Here is a 24998-nt window from a genome sequence, read left to right on the forward strand (position 1 = left end):
ATGATCATTCCTTGCAGACAGAATCCTCAGTCTTGGACATAGTGAACAAGGCGGCCAGCTAACACATCGCCAAGATGCATGATCTCATTTCTTATAGACAGAATCCACAACTAAGTGATCTCATGACTTATAGACAGAATCCACAGTTTTACAGATAGTGAAGCAGGGGGGCCAGCTAACACATCACCAAGATGCATGATATCATTCCTTATGGACAGAATCAGCAGTCTTGGACAGAGTGGACCAGGGGGGCCAGCTAACACATCACCAAGATCCATGCTCTCATTCATTATAGACAGAATCCGCAGTCTTAGACATAGTGAACCAGCTGGCTAGCTAACACATCACCAAGATGCATTATTGATTTCAATCCTTATAGACAGAATCCACAGTCTTGGACATAGTGAAGCAGGGGGGCCAGCTAACACATCAGCAAGATGCACGATCTCCTTCCTTATAGACAGAATCCGCAGTCTTGGACATAGTGAACCAGGAGGCCAGCTAAAACATCACCAAGATGCATGATCACATTCCTTATAGACAGAACCCGCAGTCTTGGACATAGTGAACCACGCGGCCAGCTAATACATCACCAAGATGCATGATCTCATTCCATATAGACAGAATCTGCAGTCTTAGACATAGTGAACCATGGGGGCCAGCTAACAGATCACCAAGATGCATGCTCTCATTCATTATAGACAGAATCCGTTGTCTTGGACATAGTGAACCAGGCGGCCAGCTAACACATCACTAAGATGCATGATCTCATTCCGTATAGACAGAATCCGCAGTCTTGGACATAGAGAACCAGGGGGCCAGCTAACACATCACGAAGATGCATGATCTCATTCCTTATAGAGAGAATCTGCAGTCTTCGACATAGTGAACCAGATGGGCAGCTAGCACATCACCAAGATGCAGGATCTCATTCTTATAGACAGAATCCGCAGCTAACACATCACCAAGATGCATGATGATGCATGATCTCATTCCTTATAGACAGAATCCGCAGTCGTGGACATAGTGAACCAGGCGGCCAGCTAACACATCACCATGATGCATGATCTCATTCCTTATAGACAGAATCCGCAACTAAATGATCTCATTCTTTATAGACAGAATCCACTGTTTTACAGATAGTGAACCAGGGGGGCCAGCTAACACATCACCAAGATGCATGATCTCATTCCTTATGGACAGAATCCGCAGTCTTGGACATAGTGGACCAGGGGGGGCAGCTAACACATCACCAAGATGCATGCTCTCATTCATTATAGACAGAATCTGCAGTCTTAGACATAGTGAACCAGGCGGCCAGCTAACACATCACCAAGATGCATGATCTCATTCCTTATAGACAGAATCCGCAGTCTTGGACATAGTGAAGCAGGGGGGCCAGCTAACACATCACCAAGATGCACGATCTCATTCCTTATAGACAGAATCCGCAGTCTTGGACATAGTGAACCAGGAGGCCAGCTAAAACATCACCAAGATGCATGATCGCATTCCTCATAGACAGAACCCGCAGTCTTGGACATAGTGAACCATGGGGGCTAGCTAATACATCACCAAGATGCATGTTCTCATTCCTTATAGACAGAATCTGCAGTCTTGGACATAGTGAACCACGCGGCCAGCTAATACATCACCAAGATGCATGATCTCATTCCTTATAGACAGAATCCGTAGTCTTAGACATAGTGAACCATGGGGGCCAGCTAACACATCACCAAGATGCATGCTCTCATTCCTTATACACAGAATCTGTTGTCTTGGACATAGTGAACCAGGCGGCCAGCTAACACATCACCAAGATGCATGATCTCATTCCGCATAGACAGAATCTGCAATCTTGGACATAGTGAACCAGGGGGCCAGCTAACACATCACAAAGATGCATGATCTCATTCCTTATAGACAGAATATGCAGTCTTCGACATAGTGAACCAGATGGCCAGCTAACACATCACCAAGATGCAGGATCTCATTCCTTATAGACAGAATGAATCCGCAGCTAACACATCACTAAGATGCATGATGATGCATGATCTCATTCCTTATAGACAGAATCCGCAGTCTTAGACATAGTGAATCATGGGGGCCAGCTAACACATCACCAAGATGCATGATCATTCCTTGCAGACAGAATCCTCAGTCTTGGACATAGTGAACAAGGCGGCCAGCTAACACATCGCCAAGATGCATGATCTCATTTCTTATAGACAGAATCCACAACTAAGTGATCTCATGACTTATAGACAGAATCCACAGTTTTACAGATAGTGAAGCAGGGGGGCCAGCTAACACATCACCAAGATGCATGATATCATTCCTTATGGACAGAATCAGCAGTCTTGGACAGAGTGGACCAGGGGGGCCAGCTAACACATCACCAAGATGCATGCTCTCATTCAGTATAGACAGAATCCGCAGTCTTAGACATAGTGAACCAGCTGGCTAGCTAACACATCACCAAGATGCATGATTGATTTCAATCCTTATAGACAGAATCCGCAGTCTTGGACATAGTGAAGCAGGGGGGCCAGCTAACACATCACCAAGATGCACGATCTCATTCCTTATAGACAGAATACGCAGTCTTGGACATAGTGAACCAGGAGGCCAGCTAACACATCACCAAGATGCATGATCGCATTCCTTATAGACAGAACCCGCTGTCTTGGACATAGTGAACCACACAGCTAATACATCACCAAGATGCATGTTCTCACTCCTTATAGACAGAATCTGCAGTCTTGGACATAGTGAACCAGGCGGCCAGCTAACACATCACCAAAATGCATGATTTCATTCCTTATACACAGAATCCGCAGTCTTCGACATAGTGAACCATGGGGGCCAGCTAACACATCATCAGGATGCATGCTCTCATTCCTTATATACAGAATCCGTTGTCTTGGACATAGTGAACCAGGCGGCCAGCTAACACATCACCAAGATGCATGATCTCATTCCGTATAGACAGAATCCGCAGTCTTGGACATAGTGAACCAGGGGGCCAGCTAACACATCACGAAGATGAATGATCTCATTCCTTATAGACAGAATCCGCAGTCTTCGACATAGTGAACCAGATGGCCAGCTAACACATCACCAAGATGCAGGATCTCATTCCTTATAGACAGAATCCACAGCTAACACATCGTCAAGATGCTTGATGATGCATGATCTCATTCCTTATAGACAGAATCCAAAGTGTTGGACATAGTGAACCAGGGGGCCAGCTAACAGATCACCAAGATGCATGATCTCAATCCTTATAGACAGAATCCGCAGTCTTGGACATAGTGAACCAGGGGGCCAGCTAACACATCACCAAGATGCATGATCTCATTCCTTATAGACAGAATCCGCAGTCTTGGACATAGTGAACCAGGCGGCCAGCTAACACATCACCAAGATGCATGATCGCATTCCTCATAGACAGAATCCGCAGTCTTAAACATAGTGAAGCAGGGGGCCAGCTAAAACATCACCAAGATGCATGATCTCATTCCTCATAGACAGAATCTGCAGTCTTGGGCATAGTGAACCAGGGTGCCAGCTAACACATCACCAAGATGCAGGATCTCATTCCTTATAGACAGAATCCGCAGTCTTGGACATAGTGAACCAAGAGGCCAGATAACACATCACCAAGATGCATGATCTCATTCCTTATAGACAGAATTCGCAGTCTTGGACATAGTGAACCAGGGGGCCAGCTAACACATCACCAAGATGCATGATCTCATTCCTTATAGACAGAATACGCAGTCTTGGACAAAGTGAACCGGGGGGACCAGCTAACACATCACCAATATGCATGATCTCATTCCTTATAGACAGAATCTGCAGTCTTAGACATATTGAACAAGGGTGGACAGCTAACACATCACCAAGATGCATGATCTCATTCCTTATAGACAGAATTTGGAGTCTTGGACATAGTGAACGAGGTGGCCAGCTAACACATCACCAAGATGCATTGTCTCATTCCTTATAGACAGAATCCGCAGTCTTGGACATAGTGAACTAGGGGGGCCAGCTAACACATCACCAAGATGCATGATCTCATTCCTTATAGACAGAACCCACAGCTAAATTATCTCATTCCTTATAGTCAGAATCCACAGTCTTAGACATAGTGAACCAGGGGGCCAGCTAACACATCACGAAGATGAATGATCTCATTTCTTATAGACAGAATCCAAAGTGTTGGACATAGTGAACCAGGGGGGCCAGCTAACACATCACCAAGATGCATGATCTCAATCCTAATAGACAGAATCCGCAGTCTTGGACATAGTGAACTAAGGGGCCAGCTAACACATCACCAAGATGCATGATCTCATTCCTTATAGACAGAATCCACAGTTTTGGACATAGTGAACCAGGCGGCCAGCTAACAAATCACCAAGATGCATGATCTCATTCCTTATAGACAGAATCCTCAGTCTTGGACATAGTGAACCAGACGGCCAGCTAACACATCACCAAGATGCATGATCGCATTCCTCATAGACAGAATCCACAGTCTTAGACATAGTGAAGCAGGGGGCCAGCTAACACATCACCAAGATGCATGATCTCATTCCTCATAGACAGAATCTGCAGTCTTGGACAAAGTGAACCAGCCGGCCAGCTCACACATCACCAAGATGCATGATCTCATTCCTTATAGACAGAATCTGCAGTCTTGGACATAGTGAACCAGGAGGCCAGATAACACATCACCAAGATGCATGATCTCATTCCTTATAGACAGAATCTGCAGTCTTGGACATAGTGAACGAGGCGGCCAGCTAACACATCACCAAGATGCATGATCCCATTCCTTATAGACAGAATCCACAGTCTTGGACATAGTGAACGAGGGGGGCCAGCTAACACATCACGAAGATGCATGATCTCATTCCTTATAGACAGAATCCACAGCTAAATGATCTCATTCCTTATAGTCAGAATCCACAGTCTTAGACATAGTGAACCAGGCGGGCCAGCTAACACATCACCAAGATGCATGATCTCATTCCTTATAGACAGAATTTGCAGTCTTGGACATAGTGAACGAGGCGGTCAGCTAACACATCACCAAGATGCATGATCTCATTCCTTATCGACAGAATCCGCAGTCTTGGACATAGTGAACGAGGGGGGCCAGCTAACACATCACCAAGAATCATGATCTCATTCCTTATAGACAGAATACGTAGTCTTAAACATAGTGAACCAGGGGGGGCAGCTAACAGATCACCAAGATGCATGATCTCATTCCCTATAGACAGAATCCACAGTCTAAGACATAGTGAAACATGGGGGCCAGCTAACACATAACCAAGATGCATGATCTCATTCCTTATAGACAGAATCTACATGTCATGACCCAGCGAAATTGCCCCTTCTGGACCTCATGGTCATTGTCACGAAGGGCTGGTACTCCTTGTTCCTCCCAACATGGCCGTACCAAGCTCCGTGCTACGCACTAGCTTTCACGTCGTGGCACGTAGTATAAATTGGTCACGCCCCTGTGGGTCCGCGCGTCTCAACGCTATCTTCGGTAGTGAACCGACGTGTGATTACTCTCTACATTGGTTTCCTTTGATCCTCTTACTTCCTTCCTTGCCTTTTATCCTGTTCCTGGATTTCCCCCCCTATTTACTCGTTCATCGCTATCCTGGATACCCGGGAACCACGAACTTCCCGGAACTCTGAACGCGTCCTGCAACCTGACGAGGCTCGGGCGAGCCTATTAACGACCCGAACCATCCACAGGAAGAGTCCTGCGGCCAAACAAGGAAGATCCCGATCACAGGTGAGACGGGGGGAGATTTACGACAGTTTGAGATGCCAAACGATCAATACGGATTCTACCATGGAGTATGCTATTCAGGACCTGATGCGCGGAATGCAAGAACTTTCCACAGAGATGCAGAATTTAAAAGCCGAGAATGCGGCGCTAAGACAGCTTTTCTTGTCACGTGACTACGCGAACAAGGACAGCGTATTATTGGGAGGAGTGGTTGATAAATACGACGGTTCAACAAGGACCTTACGTGGATTCCTGGATTCTTGTTTGGTACATTTTACCTTCAAGCCCTACTATTTCTCAACTCCTAGGGCTAAGGTGGGCTTCATAATATTGCATCTTTCCGGTAATGCCCTTACATGGGCCACTCCTTTACTCAATTCAGGGGATGCTCTCCTGGATGATTATGAAGGGTTCATCGCGGAACTCAAGACCATGTTCAAACGACCAGAGCTGGTCCACGGTGCTCAAGAGAAGTTTCTTGACTTCCAACAAGGATCCCAAGACATGTTGACCTATGTTACCAGATTCAAACAGCTAGCCAAAGAGGCGGACTGGCCCCTGGAAGCCAGTTTTACCTTGTTTCGCAGAGGTCTAAATGAAGAGATTAAGGACGAGTTATCCAGGGTGGCACATCCTAGTTCATTCCAGGCCCTCCTGGACTTGTCTATGCAAATAGACTTCAGAATCCAAGAAAGAAAGGCCGAAAAGAAAAAGAATTAAGTCTCAATTCAAAGAAACTCCCCAGAGAATACTACAAGGACAGAATCTGCCCAAGAATCCGAGCACTGATTCTGAACCCATGCAACTTGGAGCCTTTCGTGGACCAATTTCCCCGCAGGAAAGGTGAAGAAGGATACACACAGGCCTATGCATGTATTGTGCCTCAGATAAACATCTAGTTAAAGAGTGTCCTCTGGCTCCTCCCCGACGCTCGGGAAACGCCAGCTCCCGATCCTAAATGGAGCAAGGTTTCGGGAGAGCGATGTTTGCTCCACATCAATTCCATCCTTTAACTCTCCTGGACAAAACAAATTGGTGATATTACAGGCCTTTTTATCGCCATCCAAGGACAAGGTCTACCCCATACTGGCCTTGGTGGATTGCGGAGCAAGGAGAGTCTTCATTGATCAAGATTGGGTCAGAAGTCATAACATTCCATATGAAGCAAGACGTTTTTCACAACCAGTGGAAGCAATTGACGGAAGACCTCTTTCCTCAGGACCCATAAGTCTGCAAACAAGGGAGATCCATCTTTCCATAAATCATCATCAAGAAAGAATTGTGTTTGACATTATAAAATCAGCCCATTACCTCTTGGTTCTGGGCATGCCCTGGTTACAAAGGCACAATCCATATATTAACTGGACGGCCGGATCCTTATTCCTGTGCTCAGAGTTCTGTATGAACCATTGTTTAAACCTGGATACCTCAGTCACAGCTCCTATAAGTCTACCAAGGTGTCCAGAGACACCACTCATGGTTTCCAATATTGTACAAGTTCCAGAGATCTATCAAGGGTATGCTGATGTATTCTCTACTGCCATTGTTCAAGCCTTACCTCCACATAGACCCGAAGACTCTGCCATAGATACTGAACCCTCAGCAGTGATTCCCTTTGGCAGGATGTTTATCCTTTCCGAACCCGAAAAGAGAGCCCTCCCGGAATACCTAGACACTAATCTTGAGAACGGCACCATAAGACCTTCAAAATCACCAGCTGGTGCTTCATTGTTCTTCATTCCAAAAAAGGATACCAAAGAGCTTAGACCTTGCCTGGACTATCGGGGCCTAAATCAATACACCCTGAAAGACAGATATCCACTACCCCTGATCTCGGATATCCTTGAAGCTGTGAGAGGTGCAGTGATATTCACGAAACTGGATCTCCGAGGTGCTCACCATTTAATCCGTATCCGGGAAGGAGACGAATGGAAAACAGCCTTTAGAACACCCTTTGGTCACTTTGAATACCTAGTCATGCCTTTTGGTCTGACTAATGCTCCCGCAGTCTTCCAGCGTTTTATGGATAGGGTGTTCTCTGACATGTTATTTCTCAATGTTATCGTCTACTTGGATGACATATTGATCTTCTCCAAGGACTCCTTGAAACATGAAGAACATGTAAAAGCAATACTTCAACGTCTCCGTGAAAATCAACTCTTAACCAAACCAGAAAAATGTTTGTTTCATGTTACATCAGTTCACTATCTGGTATTTGTCCTTAGTTCAGAAGGAATTAGTATGGACCCTTCAAAGGTGAAGGCCATACTGGCTTGGCCCGCCCCAACATCTGTTAAGCAAATACACTCGTTCCTGGGGCTTGCCAACTTCTACCGGAAATTCATTCCCACCTTTTCCGAGATTGTTCAACCCATTGTTAATCTCCTGAAGAAAGACGTTCCATTTAACTGGTCTATACCACAAGACAAGGCATTCAAATGCTTGAAAGAAGAATTCACTCATGCCCCCATCCTGGCCCAACCTGACATAAATCGTCCTTTTCTAGTGGAAACTGTTGCCTCCAATTACGCCATAGGAGCAGTTTTAAAACAAGAATCCGATGATAAGTTGGAACATCCCATTGCTTATCTCTCACGGACCCTGACCACCAGCGAGACTCACTACTCAGTTCTGCAGAAGGAGTTATTGGCTATTCATCATGCCTTCACTGAATGGAGACATCTACTCCTGGGTGCTAAATATCCAGTTCAAGTCCGTACTGATCATCGAAATCTTCAGGTCCTACAATCCATGGAGTGCAGGAACAGTAGAAAAGCTCGATGGGCCTACTTCTTTGCTCAATATCAATTTCAAATTTCACATGTTCCTGGATCGCAAAACTTGATTGCCGATGCCCTTTCTCGGCATCCCGACTACGTTCCCTTGGAGGATAAGATCTATCCTAAAATGTTCCCACCCACAATCTTTGTAGCTCAAGCGATCAATCTCCTGGAAGAAATCAGAGTACAGACTCAATTATCTGAACTCTGGAAGGACATATCGAAGAAAAATCCCTGGCGTCTAACAATCAAGGAAGGATATTTATTCAAGAACAATTCAGTGGTCATTCCGACAAAAGAACTTCAACAGAAGGTAATGAATCTATGCCATGATACTCTTCACTCCGGCCATCGAGGAGTAACCAACACCTTCCGTCTTATACAAAGAGAGTTGTGGTGGCCAGGGATGAAGTCCTGTGTAGCTCAATACATCAAGACCTGTGCTATTTGTAGTCAGAACAAATACAATAATCAGAGGCCGGCGGGTCTGCTTCTACAACCTACGTTGCCAACCAGACCCTGGGAAGTTATTGCCACTGACTTCATTGTTGAATTACCACCTTCCCGAGGATATACAACCATCATGGTAACCATTGACTTGTTCACTCATCTAGCTCATTTTACACCATTGTATAAGCTACCATCTTCCTCAGATCTTGCTGGAATTTTCCTGGAACATATTTTTCGTCTTCATGGCCTTCCTTCCAAGATTATTTTGGATCGGGACCTCAGAATATTTCACAATTCTGGAAACATCTCTGTCGTGTTCTAGGAATGCAACGTGCCCTTTCTTCAGGCTATCATCCACAAACCAATGGGGCAACGGAAAGAGTGAATCAAACCCTGGAACAATATCTTCGTTGTTTTGCCACCAAGGTTCAAGATGATTGGTCTCTCCTTATACCTTTAGCCGAATTCTCCTACAATAACTGAGATCATTCAGCTCTCAAGATCAGCCCTTTCTATTGCAGTCAAGGTTATCACCCGTCTGTTTTACCATCAGTTCTTCCAGAATCTACTCCGGTACCTACCCTTGACTCTTGGATTCAGACGCTGATCGACTTACAAAGAGAGGCCAAGGATCAGTTAGAACAGGCCCAGACTCGAACCAAAAGATATGCGGACTCTAAGAGAAGACCATCACCTTCCTATTCAGTTGGTGATCAAGTCTGGTTAGCCTAGAAAATGTTACCTCGACATCTACGACCAAACAAATTAGCTCCTCGCTATTATGGTGCATTTTCTATAAAGGAGATCATCAATCCTGTCTCCTTCCGACTTAAGCTCCCGGATTCCTGGAAGAAGATACATACAGTCTTCCATACTTCCCTGTTGAAACCATATGTTAGTTCTACTCGAAAACCCTTCAAACCCACACCTGTTGTTGTGGACGACCAGTTGGAATATGAGGTGTCCAGGATATGTGATTCCAGGCATAGGAGGGGTCGACTACAATATCTAGTCGAGTGGAAAGCCTACCCCCCTAGCGAAAGAACATGGGAACAAGTTTCTAATTTAAAGACCCCTCGTTTGCTCAGAAGATTCCATCTTATTCACCAGGCAAGCCTGGAGGAACTAGTCTTCGGAGGGGGCATGCTGTCATGACCCGGCGAAATTGCCCCTTCTGGACCTCATGGTCATTGTCACGAAGGGCTGGTACTCCTTGTTCCTCCCAACATGGCCGTACCAAGCTCCGTGCTACGCACTAGCTTTCACGTCGTGGCACGTACTATAAATTGGTCACGCCCCTGCGGGTTTGCGCATCTCAACGCTATCTTCGGTAGTGAACCGACGTGTGATTACTCTCTACATCGGTTTCCTTTGATCCTCTTACTTCCTTCCTTGCCTTTTATCCTGTTCCTGGATTTCCCCCCCCTACTTACTCGTTCAGCACTATCCTGGATACCCTGGAACCACAAACTTCCCGGAACTCTGAACGCGTCCTGCAACCTGACGAGGCTCGGGCGAGCCTATTCAAGACCCGAACCATCCACAGGAAGAGTCCTGCGGCCGAACAAGGAAGATCCCGATCACAGGTGAGACACCACAGTCTAAGAGATAGTGAAACATGGGGGCCAGCTAAGACATCACCAAGATGCATGATCTCATTCCTTATAGACAGAATCTTCAGTCTTGGACATAGTGAACCAGGGGGGCCAGCTAACACATCACCAAGATGCATGATCACATTCCTTATAGATAGAATCCACAGTCTTGGACATAGTGAACCAGGGGGGCCAGCTAACACATCACCAAGATGCATGATCTCATTCCTTATAGACAGAATCCACAGTCTAAGACATAGTGAAACATGGGGGCCAGCTAAGACATCACCAAGATACATGATCTCATTCCTTATAGACAGAATCTTCAGCCTTAGACATAGTGAACCATGGGGGCCAGCTAACACATCACCAAGATGCATGATTGCATTCCTTATAGATAGAATCCACAGTCTTGGACATAGTGAACCAGAGGGCCAGCTAACACATCACCAAGATGCATGATCTCATTCCTTATAGACAGAATCAACAGTCTTGGACATAGTGAACCAGGGGGGCCAGCTAACACATCACCAGGATGCATGATCTCATTCCTTATAGACAGAATCCGCAGTCTTGGACATAGTGAACGACGGGGGCCAGCTAACACATCACCAAGATGCATGATCTCATTCCTTATAGACAGAATACGTAGTCTTAAATATAGTGAACCCGGGAGGGCAGCTAACAGATCACCAAGATGCATGATCTCATTCCTTATAGACAGAATTCACAGTCTAAGATATAGTGAAACATTGGGGCCAGCTAACACATAACCAAGATGCATGATCTCATTCCTTATAGACGGAATCCGCAGTCTTGGGCATAGTGAACGAGGGGGGCCAGCTAACACATCACCAAGATGCATGATCTCATTCCTTATAGACAGAATACATAGTCTTAAATATAGTGAACCAGGGGGGGCAGCTAACAGATCACCAAGATGCATGATCTCATTCCTTATAGACAGAATCCACAGTCTAAGACATAGTGAAACATGGGGGCCAGCTAAGACATCACCAAGATTCATGATCTCATTTCTTATAGCCAGAATCCGCAGTTTTGGACATAGTGAACCAGGGGCCAGCTAACACATCACCAAGATGCATGATCTCATTCCTTATAGACAGAATCTGCAGTCTTGGACGTAGTGAACCAGGGTGCCAGCTAACACATCTCTAAGATGCATGATCTCATTCCTTATAGACAGAATCCGCAGTCTTGGACATAGTGAACGAGGGGGGCCAGCTAACACATCACCAAGATGCATGATCTCATTCATTATAGACAGAATACGTAGTCTTAAATATAGTGAACCAAGGGGGGCAGCTAACAGATCACCAAGATGCATGATCTCATTCCTTATAGACAGAATCCACAGTCTAAGACATAGTGAAATATGGGGGCCAGCTAACACATAACCAAGATGCATGATCTCATTCCTTATAGACAGAATCCACAGTCTAAGACATAGTGAAACATGGGGGCCAACTAAGACATCACCAAGATGCATGATCTCATTCCTTATAGACAGAATCTTCAGTCTTGGACATAGTGAACCAGAGGGCCAGCTAACACATCACCAAGATGCATGATCGCATTCCTTATAGATAGAATCCACAGTCTTGGACATAGTGAACCAGGTGGGCCAGCTAAGACATCACCAAGATGCATGATCTCATTCCTTATAGACAGAATCTTCAGCCTTAGACATAGTGAAGCATGGCGGCCAGCTAACACATCACCAAGATGCATGATTGCATTCCTTATAGATAGAATCCACAGTCTAGGGCATAGTGAACCAGGGGGGCCAGCTAACACATCACCAAGATGCATGATGTCAATCCTTATAGACAGAATCAACAGTCTTTTACATAGTGAACCAGGGGGACCAGCTAACACATCACCAAGAGGTTTGATCTCATTCCGTATAGACAGAATCCGCAGTGTTGGACATAGTGAACCAGAAGGCCAGCTAACACATCACCAAGATGCATAATCCTATTCCTTATAGACAGAATATGCAGTTTTGGACATATTGGACCAGGAGGCTAGCTAACACATCACCAAGATGCATGATCTTGTTGCTTATAGACAGAATCGGCAGTCTTAGACAGAGTGAACCAGGGGGGCCAGCTAACACATGCCCAAGATGCATGATCTCATTCCTTATAGACAGAATCCGCAGTCTTAGACATAATGAACCAGGTGGGACAGCTAACACATCACCAAGATGCATGATCTCTTTCCATATAGACAGAATCCACAGTCTTAGTCATAGTGAACCAGTTGGGCCAGCTAACACATCACCAAGATGCATGATCTGATGCCTTATAGACAGAAACCGCAGCTAACACATCACCAAGATGCATGATCTCATTCCTTATAGACAGAATCTGCAGCCTTGGACATAGTGAACCAGGCGTCCCGCTAACACATCACCAAGATGCATGATCTCATTCCTTATAGACAGAATCCACAGTCTTAGACAGAGTGAACCAGGGGGCCAGCTATGACTTCACCAAGATGCATGATCTCATTCCTTATAGACAGAATCTGCAGTCTTAGACATAGGGGACCAGCTAACACATCACTAAGATGCATGATCTCATTCCTTATAGACAGAATCCACAGTCTTGGACATAGTGAATCAGGCGGCCAGTTAACACATCACCGAGATGCATGATCTCTTTCCTTAAAGACAGAATCCGCAGTCTTGGACATAGTGAACCAGGAGGCCAGCTAACACATCACCAAGATGCATGATCTCATTCCTTATAGACAGAATCCACAGTTTTAGACATAGTGAACCAGGGGGCCAGCTAACACATCACCATGATGCATGATCTCATTCCTTATAGACAGAATTTGCAGTATTGAACATAGTGAACCAGGGGGCCAGCTAACACATCACCAAGATGCATGATCTCATTCCTCATAGACAGAATCCGCAGTCTTAGACCTAGTGAACCAGGGGGCCAGCTAACACATCACCAAGATGCATGATCTCATTCCTTTTAGACAGAATCTGCAGTCTTGGACATAGTGAACCAGGGCGCCAGCTAACACATCTCTAAGATGCATGATCTCATTCCTTATAGACAGAATCTGCAGTCTTGGACATAGTGAACCAGGGCGCCAGCTAACACATCTCTAAGATGCATGATCTCATTCCTTATAGACAGAATCCGCAGTCTTAGACATAGTGAACCAGGTGTCCAGGTAACAAATCACCAAGATGCATGATCTCATTCCTTATAGACAGAATCTGCAGTCTTAGACATAGGGGGCCAGCTAACACATCACTACGATGCATGATCTCATTCTTTATAGACAGAATCTGCGTTCTTGGACATAGTGAACCAGGGGGGCCAGCTAACACATCACTAAGATGCATGATCTCATTCCTTATAGACAGAATCCACAGTCTTGGACATAGTGAATCAGGCGGCCAGTTAACACATCACCGAGATGCATGATCTCTTTCCTTAAAGACAGAATCCGCAGTCTTGGACATAGTGAACCAGGAGGCCAGCTAACACATCACCAAGATTCATGATCTCATTCCTTATAGACAGAATCTGCAGTTTTAGACATAGTGAACCAGGGGGCCAGCTAACACATCACCATGATGCATGATCTCATTCCTTATAGACAGAATTTGCAGTATTGAACATATTGAACCAGGGGGCCAGCTAACACATCACCAAGATGCAAGATCTCATTCCTCATAGACAGAATCCGCAGTCTTAGACCTAGTGAACCAGGGGTCCAGCTAACACATCACCAAGATGCATGATCTCATTCCTTTTAGACAGAATCTGCAGTCTTGGACATAGTGAACCAGGGCGCCAGCTAACACATCTCTAAGATGCATGATCTCATTCCTTATAGACAGAATCTGCAGTCTTGGAAATAGTGAACCAGGGCGCCAGCTAGCACATCTCTAAGATGCATGATCTCATTCCTTATAGACAGAATTCACAGTCTAAGACATAGTGAAACATGGGGGCCAGCTAACACATAACCAAGATGCATGATCTCATTCCTTATAGACAGAATCCACAGTCTAAGACATAGTGAAACATGGGGGCCAGCTAAGACATCACCAAGATGCATGATCTCATTCCTTATAGACAGAATCTTCAGTCTTGAACATAGTGAACCAAGGGGGGCAGCTAACAGATCACCAAGATGCATGATCTCATTCCTTATAGACAGAATCCACAGTCTAAGACATAGAGAAACATGGGGGCCAGCTAACACATAACCAAGATGCATGATCTCATTCCTTATAGACAGAATCCACAGTCTAAGACATAGTGAAACATGGGGGCCAGCTAAGACATCACCAAGATTCATGATCTCATTTCTTATAGCCAGAATCCGCAGTCTTGGACATAGTGAACCAGGGGCCAGCTAACACATCACCAAGATGCATGATCTCATTCCTTATAGACAGAATCTTCAGTCTTGAACATAGTGAACCAAGGGGGGCAGCTAACAGATCACCAAGATGCATGATCTCATTCCTTATAGACAGAATCCACAGTCTAAGACATAGAGAAACATGGGGGCCAGCTAACACATAACCAAGATGCATGATCTCATTCCTTATAGACAGAATCCACAGTCTAAGACATAGTGAAACATGGGGGCCAGCTAAGACATCACCAAGATTCATGATCTCATTTCTTATAGCCAGAATCCGCAGTCTTGGACATAGTGAACCAGGGGCCAGCTAACACATCACCAAGATGCATGATCTCATTCCTTATAGACAGAATCTTCAGTCTTGAACATAGTGAACCAAGGGCGGCAGCTAACAGATCACCAAGATGCATGATCTCATTCCTTATAGACAGAATCCACTGTCTAAGACATAGTGAAATATGGGGGCCAGCTAACACATAACCAAGATGCATGATCTCATTCCTTATAGACAGAATCCACAATCTAAGACATAGTGAAACATGGGGGCCAGCTAAGACATCACCAAGATGCATGATCTCATTCCTTATAGATAGAATCCACAGTCTTGGACATAGTGAACCAGGTGGGCCAGCTAACACATCACCAAGATGCATGATCTCATTACTTATAGACAGAATCCACAGTCTAAGACATAGTGAAACATGGGGGCCAGCTAAGACATCACCAAGATGCATGATCTCATTCCTTATAGACAGAATCTTCAGCCTTAGACATAGTGAAGCATGGCGGCCAGCTAACACATCACCAAGATGCATGATTGCATTCCTTATAGATAGAATCCACAGTCTTGGGCATAGTGAACCAGGGGGGCCAGCTAACACATCACCAAGATGCATGATCTCAATCCTTATAGACAGAATCAACAGTCTTTTACATAGTGAACCAGGGGGACCAGCTAACACATCACCAAGAGGTTTGATCTCATTCCGTATAGACAGAATCCGCAGTGTTGGACATAGTGAACCAGGAGGCCAGCTAACACATCACCAAGATGCATGATCTCATTCCTTATAGACAGAATCCGCAGTTTTAGACATAGTGAACCAGGGGGCCAGCTAACACATCACCATGATGCATGATCTCATTCCTTATAGACAGAATTTGCAGTATTGCACATAGTGAACCAGGGGGCCAGCTAACACATCACCAAGATGCATGATCTCATTCCTCATAGACAGAATCCGCAGTCTTAGACCTAGTGAACCAGGGGGCCAGCTAACACATCACCAAGATGCATGATCTCATTCCTTTTAGACAGAATCTGCAGTCTTGGACATAGTGAACCAGGGCGCCAGCTAACACATCTCTAAGATGCATGATCTCATTCCTTATAAACAGAATCTGTAGTCTTGGACATAGTGAACCAGGGCGCCAGCTAACACATCTCTAAGATGCATGATCTCATTCCTTATAGACAGAATCAGCAGTCTTAGACATAGTGAACCAGGTGTCCAGCTAACAAATCACCAAGATGCATGATCTCATTCCTTATAGACAGAATCTGCAGTCTTAGACATAGGGGGCCAGCTAACACATCACTACGATGCATGATCTCATTCTTTATAGACAGAATCTGCGTTCTTGGACATAGTGAACCAGGGGGGCCAGCTAACACATCACTAAGATGCATGATCTCATTCCTTATAGACAGAATCCACAGTCTTGGACATAGTGAATCAGGCGGCCAGTTAACACATCACCGAGATGCATGATCTCTTTCCTTAAAGACAGAATCCGCAGTCTTGGACATAGTGAACCAGGAGGCCAGCTAACACATCACCAAGATTCATGATCTCATTCCTTATAGACAGAATCTGCAGTTTTAGACATAGTGAACCAGGGGGCCAGCTAACACATCACCATGATGCATGATCTCATTCCTTATAGACAGAATTTGCAGTATTGAACATATTGAACCAGGGGGCCAGCTAACACATCACCAAGATGCAAGATCTCATTCCTCATAGACAGAATCCGCAGTCTTAGACCTAGTGAACCAGGGGGCCAGCTAACACATCACCAAGATGCATGATCTCATTCCTTTTAGACAGAATCTGCAGTCTTGGACATAGTGAACCAGGGCGCCAGCTAACACATCTCTAAGATGCATGATCTCATTCCTTATAGACAGAATCTGCAGTCTTGGAAATAGTGAACCAGGGCGCCAGCTAACACATCTCTAAGATGCATGATCTCATTCCTTATAGACAGAATCCACAGTCTAAGACATAGTGAAACATGGGGGCCAGCTAAGACATCACCAAGATGCATGATCTCATTTCTTATAGCCAGAATCTGCAGTCTTGGACATAGTGAACCAGGGGGTCAGCTAACACATCACCAAGATGCATGATCTCATTCCTTATAGACAGAATCTGCAGTCTTGGACATAGTGAACCAGGGCGCCAGCTAACACATCTCTAAGATGCATGATCTCATTCCTTATAGACGGAATCCGCAGTCTTGGGCATAGTGAACGAGGGGGGCCAGCTAACACATCACCAAGATGCATGATCTCATTCCTTATAGACAGAATACGTAGTCTTAAATATAGTGAACCAGGGGGGGCAGCTAACAGATCACCAAGATGCATGATCTCATTCCTTATAGACAGAATCCACAGTCTAAGACATAGTGAAACATGGGGGCCAGCTAAGACATCACCAAGATGATGATCTCATTCCTTATAGACAGAATCTTCAGTCTTGGACATAGTGAACCAGGAGGGCCAGCTAACACATCACCAACATGCATGATCGCATTCCTTATAGATAGAATCCACAGTCTTGGACATAGTGAACCAGGGAGGCCAGCTAACACATCACCAAGATGCATGATCTAATTCCTTATAGACAGAATCCACAGTCTAAGACATAGTGAAACATGAGGGCCAGCTAGGACATCACCAAGATGCATGATCTCATTCCTTATAGACAAAATCTTCAGCCTTAGACATAGTGAAGCATGGCGGCCAGCTAACACATCACCAAGATGCATGAACGCATTCCTTATAGATAGAATCCACAGTCTTGGACATAGTGAACCAGGGGCCAGCTAACACATCACCAAGATGCATGATCTCATTACTTATAGACAGAATCTGCAGTCTTGGACGTAGTGAACCAGGGTGCCAGCTAACACATCTCTAAGATGCATGATCTCATTCCTTATAGACAGAATCCGCAGTCTTGGACATAGTGAACGAGGGGGGCCAGCTAACACATCACCAAGATGCATGATCTCATTCATTATAGACAGAATACGTAGTCTTAAATATAGTGAACCAGGGGGGGCAGCTAACAGATCACCAAGATGCATGATCTCATTCCTTATAGACAGAATCCACAGTCTAAGACTTAGTGAAATATGGGGGCCAGCTAACACATAACCAAGATGCATGATCTCATTCCTTATAGACAGAATCCACAGTCTAAGACATAGTAAAACATGGGGGCCAGCTAAGACATCACCAAGATGCATGATCTCATTCCTTATAGACAGAATCTTCAGTCTTGGACATAGTGAACCAGAGGGCCAGCTAACACATCACCAAGATGCATGATCGCATTCCTTATAGATAGAATCCACAGTCTTGGACATAGTGAACCAGGTGGGCCAGCTAAGACATCACCAAGATGCATGATCTCATTCCTTATAGACAGAATCTTCAGCCTTAGACATAGTGAAGCATGGCGGCCAGCTAACACATCACCAAGATGCATGATTGCATTCCTTATAGATAGAATCCACTGTCTTGGGCATAGTGAACTAGGGGGGCCAGCTAACACATCACCAAGATGCATGATGTCAATCCTTATAGACAGAATCAACAGTCTTTTACATAGTGAACCAGGGGGACCAGCTAACACATCACCAAGAGGTTTGATCTCATTCCGTATAGACAGAATCCGCAGTGTTGGACATAGTGAACCAGATGGCCAGCTAACACATCACCAAGATGCATAATCCTATTCCTTATAGACAGAATATGCAGTTTTGGACATAGTGGACCAGGAGGCTAGCTAATACATCACCAAGATGCATGATCTTGTTGCTTATAGACAGAATCCGCAGTCTTAGACAGAGTGAATCAGGTGGGACAGCTAACACATCACCAAGATGCATGATCTCTTTCCATATAGACAGAATCCACAGTCTTAGTCATAGTGAACCAGTGGGGCCAGCTAACACATCACCAAGATGCATGATCTCATTCCTTAAAGACAGAATCTGCAGTTTTTGACACAGTGAACCAGGCGGCCAGCTATCACATCACCAAGATGCATGACCTCATTCCTTATAGACAGAATCCGCAGTCTTAGACATAGTGAACCATGGGGGCCAGCAAACACATTCCCAAGATGCATGATCTCATTCCTTATAGACAGAATCTGCAGTCTTAGACATAGTGAACCAGGGGGGCCAGCTAACACATCACCAGGATGCATGATCTCATTTGTTTTAGACAGAAACCACAGTCTTGGACATAGTGAACCAGGCAGCCAGCTAACACATCACCAAGATGCATGATCTCATTCCTTATAGATAGAATCTGCAGTCTTGGACATAGTGAACCAGCGGCCAGCTAACACATCACCAAGATGCATGATCTCATTCCTTATAGACTGAATCCGCATTCTTGGACATAGAGAACCAGGCAGCCAGCTAACACATCACTAAGATGCATGATCTCATTCCTTATAGACAGAATGCACAGTCTTAGACATAGTGAACCAGGGGGCCAGCTAACACATCACCAAGATGCATGATCTGATGCCTTATAGACAGAAACCGCAGCTAACACATCACCAAGATGCATGATCTCATTCCTTATAGACAGAATCTGCAGTCTTGGACATTGTGAACCAGGGGGGCCAGCTAAGACATCACCAAGATGCATGATCTCATTCCTCATAGACAGAATCCTCAGCCTTGGACATAGTGAACCAGGCGTCCCGCTAACACATCACCAAGATGCATGATCTCATTCCTTATAGACAGAATCCACAGTCTTGGACATAGTGAACCAGGGGGGCCAGCTAACACATCACTAAGATGCATGATCTCATTCCTTATAGACAGAATCCACAGTCTTGGACATAGTGAATCAGGCGGCCAGTTAACACATCACCGAGATGCATGATCTCTTTCCTTAAAGACAGAATCCGCAGTCTTGGACATAGTGAACCAGGAGGCCAGCTAACACATCACCAAGATGCATGATCTCATTCCTTATAGACAGAATCCGCAGTTTTAGACATAGTGAACCAGGGGGCCAGCTAACACATCACCATGATGCATGATCTCATTCCTTATAGACAGAATTTGCAGTATTGAACATGGTGAACCAGGGGGCCAGCTAACACATCACCAAGATGCATGGTCTCATTCCTCATAGACAGAATCCGCAGTCTTAGACCTAGTGAACCAGGGGGCCAGCTAACACATCACCAAGATGCATGATCTCATTCCTTTTAGACAGAATCCGCAGTCTTGGACATAGTGAACCAGGGCGCCAGCTAACACATCTCTAAGATGCATGATCTCATTCCTTACAGACAGAATCTGCAGTCTTGGACATAGTGAACCAGGGCGCCAGCTAACACATCTCTAAGATGCATGATCTCATTCCTTATAGACAGAATCCGCAGTCTTAGACATAGTGAACCAGGTGTCCAGCTAACAAATCACCAAGATGCATGATCTCATTCCTTATAGACAGAATCTGCAGTCTTAGACATAGGGGGCCAGCTAACACATCACTACGATGCATGATCTCATTCTTTATAGACAGAATCTGCGTTCTTGGACATAGTGAACCAGGGGGGCCAGCTAACACATCACTAAGATGCATGATCTCATTCCTTATAGACAGAATCCACAGTCTTGGACATAGTGAATCAGGCGGCCAGTTAACACATCACCGAGATGCATGATCTCTTTCCTTAAAGACAGAATCCGCAGTCTTGGACATAGTGAACCAGGAGGCCAGCTAACACATCACCAAGATTCATGATCTCATTCCTTATAGACAGAATCTGCAGTTTTAGACATAGTGAACCAGGGGGCCAGCTAACACATCACCATGATGCATGATCTCATTCCTTATAGACAGAATTTGCAGTATTGAACATATTGAACCAGGGGGCCAGCTAACACATCACCAAGATGCAAGATCTCATTCCTCATAGACAGAATCCGCAGTCTTAGACCTAGTGAACCAGGGGGCCAGCTAACACATCACCAAGATGCATGATCTCATTCCTTTTAGACAGAATCCGCAGTCTTGGACATAGTGAACCAGGGCGCCAGCTAACACATCTCTAAGATGCATGATCTCATTCCTTACAGACAGAATCTGCAGTCTTGGACATAGTGAACCAGGGCGCCAGCTAACACATCTCTAAGATGCATGATCTCATTCCTTATAGACAGAATCCGCAGTCTTAGACATAGTGAACCAGGTGTCCAGCTAACAAATCACCAAGATGCATGATCTCATTCCTTATAGACAGAATCTGCAGTCTTAGACATAGGGGGCCAGCTAACACATCACTACGATGCATGATCTCATTCTTTATAGACAGAATCTGCGTTCTTGGACATAGTGAACCAGGGGGGCCAGCTAACACATCACTAAGATGCATGATCTCATTCCTTATAGACAGAATCCACAGTCTTGGACATAGTGAATCAGGCGGCCAGTTAACACATCACCGAGATGCATGATCTCTTTCCTTAAAGACAGAATCCGCAGTCTTGGACATAGTGAACCAGGAGGCCAGCTAACACATCACCAAGATTCATGATCTCATTCCTTATAGACAGAATCTGCAGTTTTAGACATAGTGAACCAGGGGGCCAGCTAACACATCACCATGATGCATGATCTCATTCCTTATAGACAGAATTTGCAGTATTGAACATATTGAACCAGGGGGCCAGCTAACACATCACCAAGATGCAAGATCTCATTCCTCATAGACAGAATCCGCAGTCTTAGACCTAGTGAACCAGGGGTCCAGCTAACACATCACCAAGATGCATGATCTCATTCCTTTTAGACAGAATCTGCAGTCTTGGACATAGTGAACCAGGGCGCCAGCTAACACATCTCTAAGATGCATGATCTCATTCCTTATAGACAGAATCTGCAGTCTTGGAAATAGTGAACCAGGGCGCCAGCTAACACATCTCTAAGATGCATGATCTCATTCCTTATAGACAGAATTCACAGTCTAAGACATAGTGAAACATGGGGGCCAGCTAACACATAACCAAGATGCATGATCTCATTCCTTATAGAGAGAATCCACAGTCTAAGACATAGTGAAACATGGGGGCCAGCTAAGACATCACCAAGATGCATGATCTCATTCCTTATAGACAGAATCTTCAGTCTTGAACATAGTGAACCAAGGGGGGCAGCTAACAGATCACCAAGATGCATGATCTCATTCCTTATAGACAGAATCCACAGTCTAAGACATAGTGAAACATGGGGGCCAGCTAAGACATCACCAAGATTCATGATCTCATTTCTTATAGCCAGAATCCGCAGTCTTGGACATAGTGAACCAGGGGCCAGCTAACACATCACCAAGATGCATGATCTCATTCCTTATAGACAGAATCTGCAGTCTTGGACGTAGTGAACCAGGGCGCCAGCTAACACATCTCTAAGATGCATGATCTCATTCCTTATAGACAGAATCCGCAAGCTTGGACATAGTGAACGAGGGGGGCCAGCTAACACATCACCAAGATGCATGATCTCATTCATTATAGACAGAAAATGTAGTCTTAAATATAGTGAACCAGGGGGGGCAGCTAACAGATCACCAAGATGCATGATCTCATTCCTTATAGACAGAATCCACAGTCTAAGACATAGTGAAATATGGGGGCCAGCTAACACATAACCAAGATGCATGATCTCATTCCTTATAGACAGAATCCACAATCTAAGACATAGTGAAACATGGGGGCCAGCTAAGACATCACCAAGATGCATGATCTCATTCCTTATAGATAGAATCCACAGTCTTGGACATAGTGAACCAGGTGGGCCAGCTAACACATCACCAAGATGCATGATCTCATTACTTATAGACAGAATCCACAGTCTAAGAGATAGTGAAGCATGGGGGCCAGCTAAGACATCACCAAGATGCATGATCTCATTCCTTATAGACAGAATCTTCAGCCTTAGACATAGTGAAGCATGGCGGCCAGCTAACACATCACCAAGATGCATGATTGCATTCCTTATAGATAGAATCCACAGTCTTGGACATAGTGAACCAGGTGGGCCAGCTAACACATCACCAAGATGCATGATCTCATTACTTATAGACAGAATCCACAGTCTAAGACATAGTGAAACATGGGGGCCAGCTAAGACATCACCAAGATGCATGATCTCATTCCTTATAGACAGAATCTTCAGCCTTAGACATAGTGAAGCATGGAGGCCAGCTAACACATCACCAAGATGCATGATTGCATTCCTTATAGATAGAATCCACAGTCTTGGGCATAGTGAACCAGGGGGGCCAGCTAACACATCACCAAGATGCATGATCTCAATCCTTATAGACAGAATCAACAGTCTTTTACATAGTGAACCAGGGGGACCAGCTAACACATCACCAAGAGTTTTGATATCATTCCGTATAGACAGAATCCGCAGTGTTGGACATAGTGAACCAGGAGGCCAGCTAACACATCACCAAGATGCATGATCTCATTCCTTATAGACAGAATCCGCAGTTTTAGACATAGTGAACCAGGGGGCCAGCTAACACATCACCATGATGCATGATCTCATTCCTTATAGACAGAATTTGCAGTATTGAACATAGTGAACCAGGGGGCCAGCTAACACATCACCAAGATGCATGATCTCATTCCTCATAGACAGAATCCGCAGTCTTAGACCTAGTGAACCAGGGGGACAGCTAACACATCACCAAGATGCATGATCTCATTCCTTTTAGACAGAATCTGCAGTCTTGGACATAGTGAACCAGGGCGCCAGCTAACACATCTCTAAGATGCATGATCTCATTCCTTATAGACAGAATCTGCAGTCTTGGACATAGTGAACCAGGGCGCCAGCTAACACATCTCTAAGATGCATGATCTCATTCCTTATAGACAGAATCAGCAGTCTTAGACATAGTGAACCAGGTGTCCAGCTAACAAATCACCAAGATGCATGATCTCATTCCTTATAGACAGAATCTGCAGTCTTAGACATAGGGGGCCAGCTAACACATCACTACGATGCATGATCTCATTCTTTATAGACAGAATCTGCGTTCTTGGACATAGTGAACCAGGGGGGCCAGCTAACACATCACTAAGATGCATGATCTCATTCCTTATAGACAGAATCCACAGTCTTGGACATAGTGAATCAGGCGGCCAGTTAACACATCACCGAGATGCATGATCTCTTTCCTTAAAGACAGAATCCGCAGTCTTGGACATAGTGAACCAGGAGGCCAGCTAACACATCACCAAGATTCATGATCTCATTCCTTATAGACAGAATCTGCAGTTTTAGACATAGTGAACCAGGGGGCCAGCTAACACATCACCATGATGCATGATCTCATTCCTTATAGACAGAATTTGCAGTATTGAACATATTGAACCAGGGGGCCAGCTAACACATCACCAAGATGCAAGATCTCATTCCTCATAGACAGAATCCGCAGTCTTAGACCTAGTGAACCAGGGGGCCAGCTAACACATCACCAAGATGCATGATCTCATTCCTTTTAGACAGAATCTGCAGTCTTGGACATAGTGAACCAGGGCGCCAGCTAACACATCTCTAAGATGCATGATCTCATT

Source organism: Ambystoma mexicanum, chromosome 2p, assembly GCF_040938575.1.
Source record: "Ambystoma mexicanum isolate Mex_15411 chromosome 2p, UKY_AmexF1_1, whole genome shotgun sequence".
Classification (NCBI taxonomy): domain Eukaryota; kingdom Metazoa; phylum Chordata; class Amphibia; order Caudata; family Ambystomatidae; genus Ambystoma; species Ambystoma mexicanum.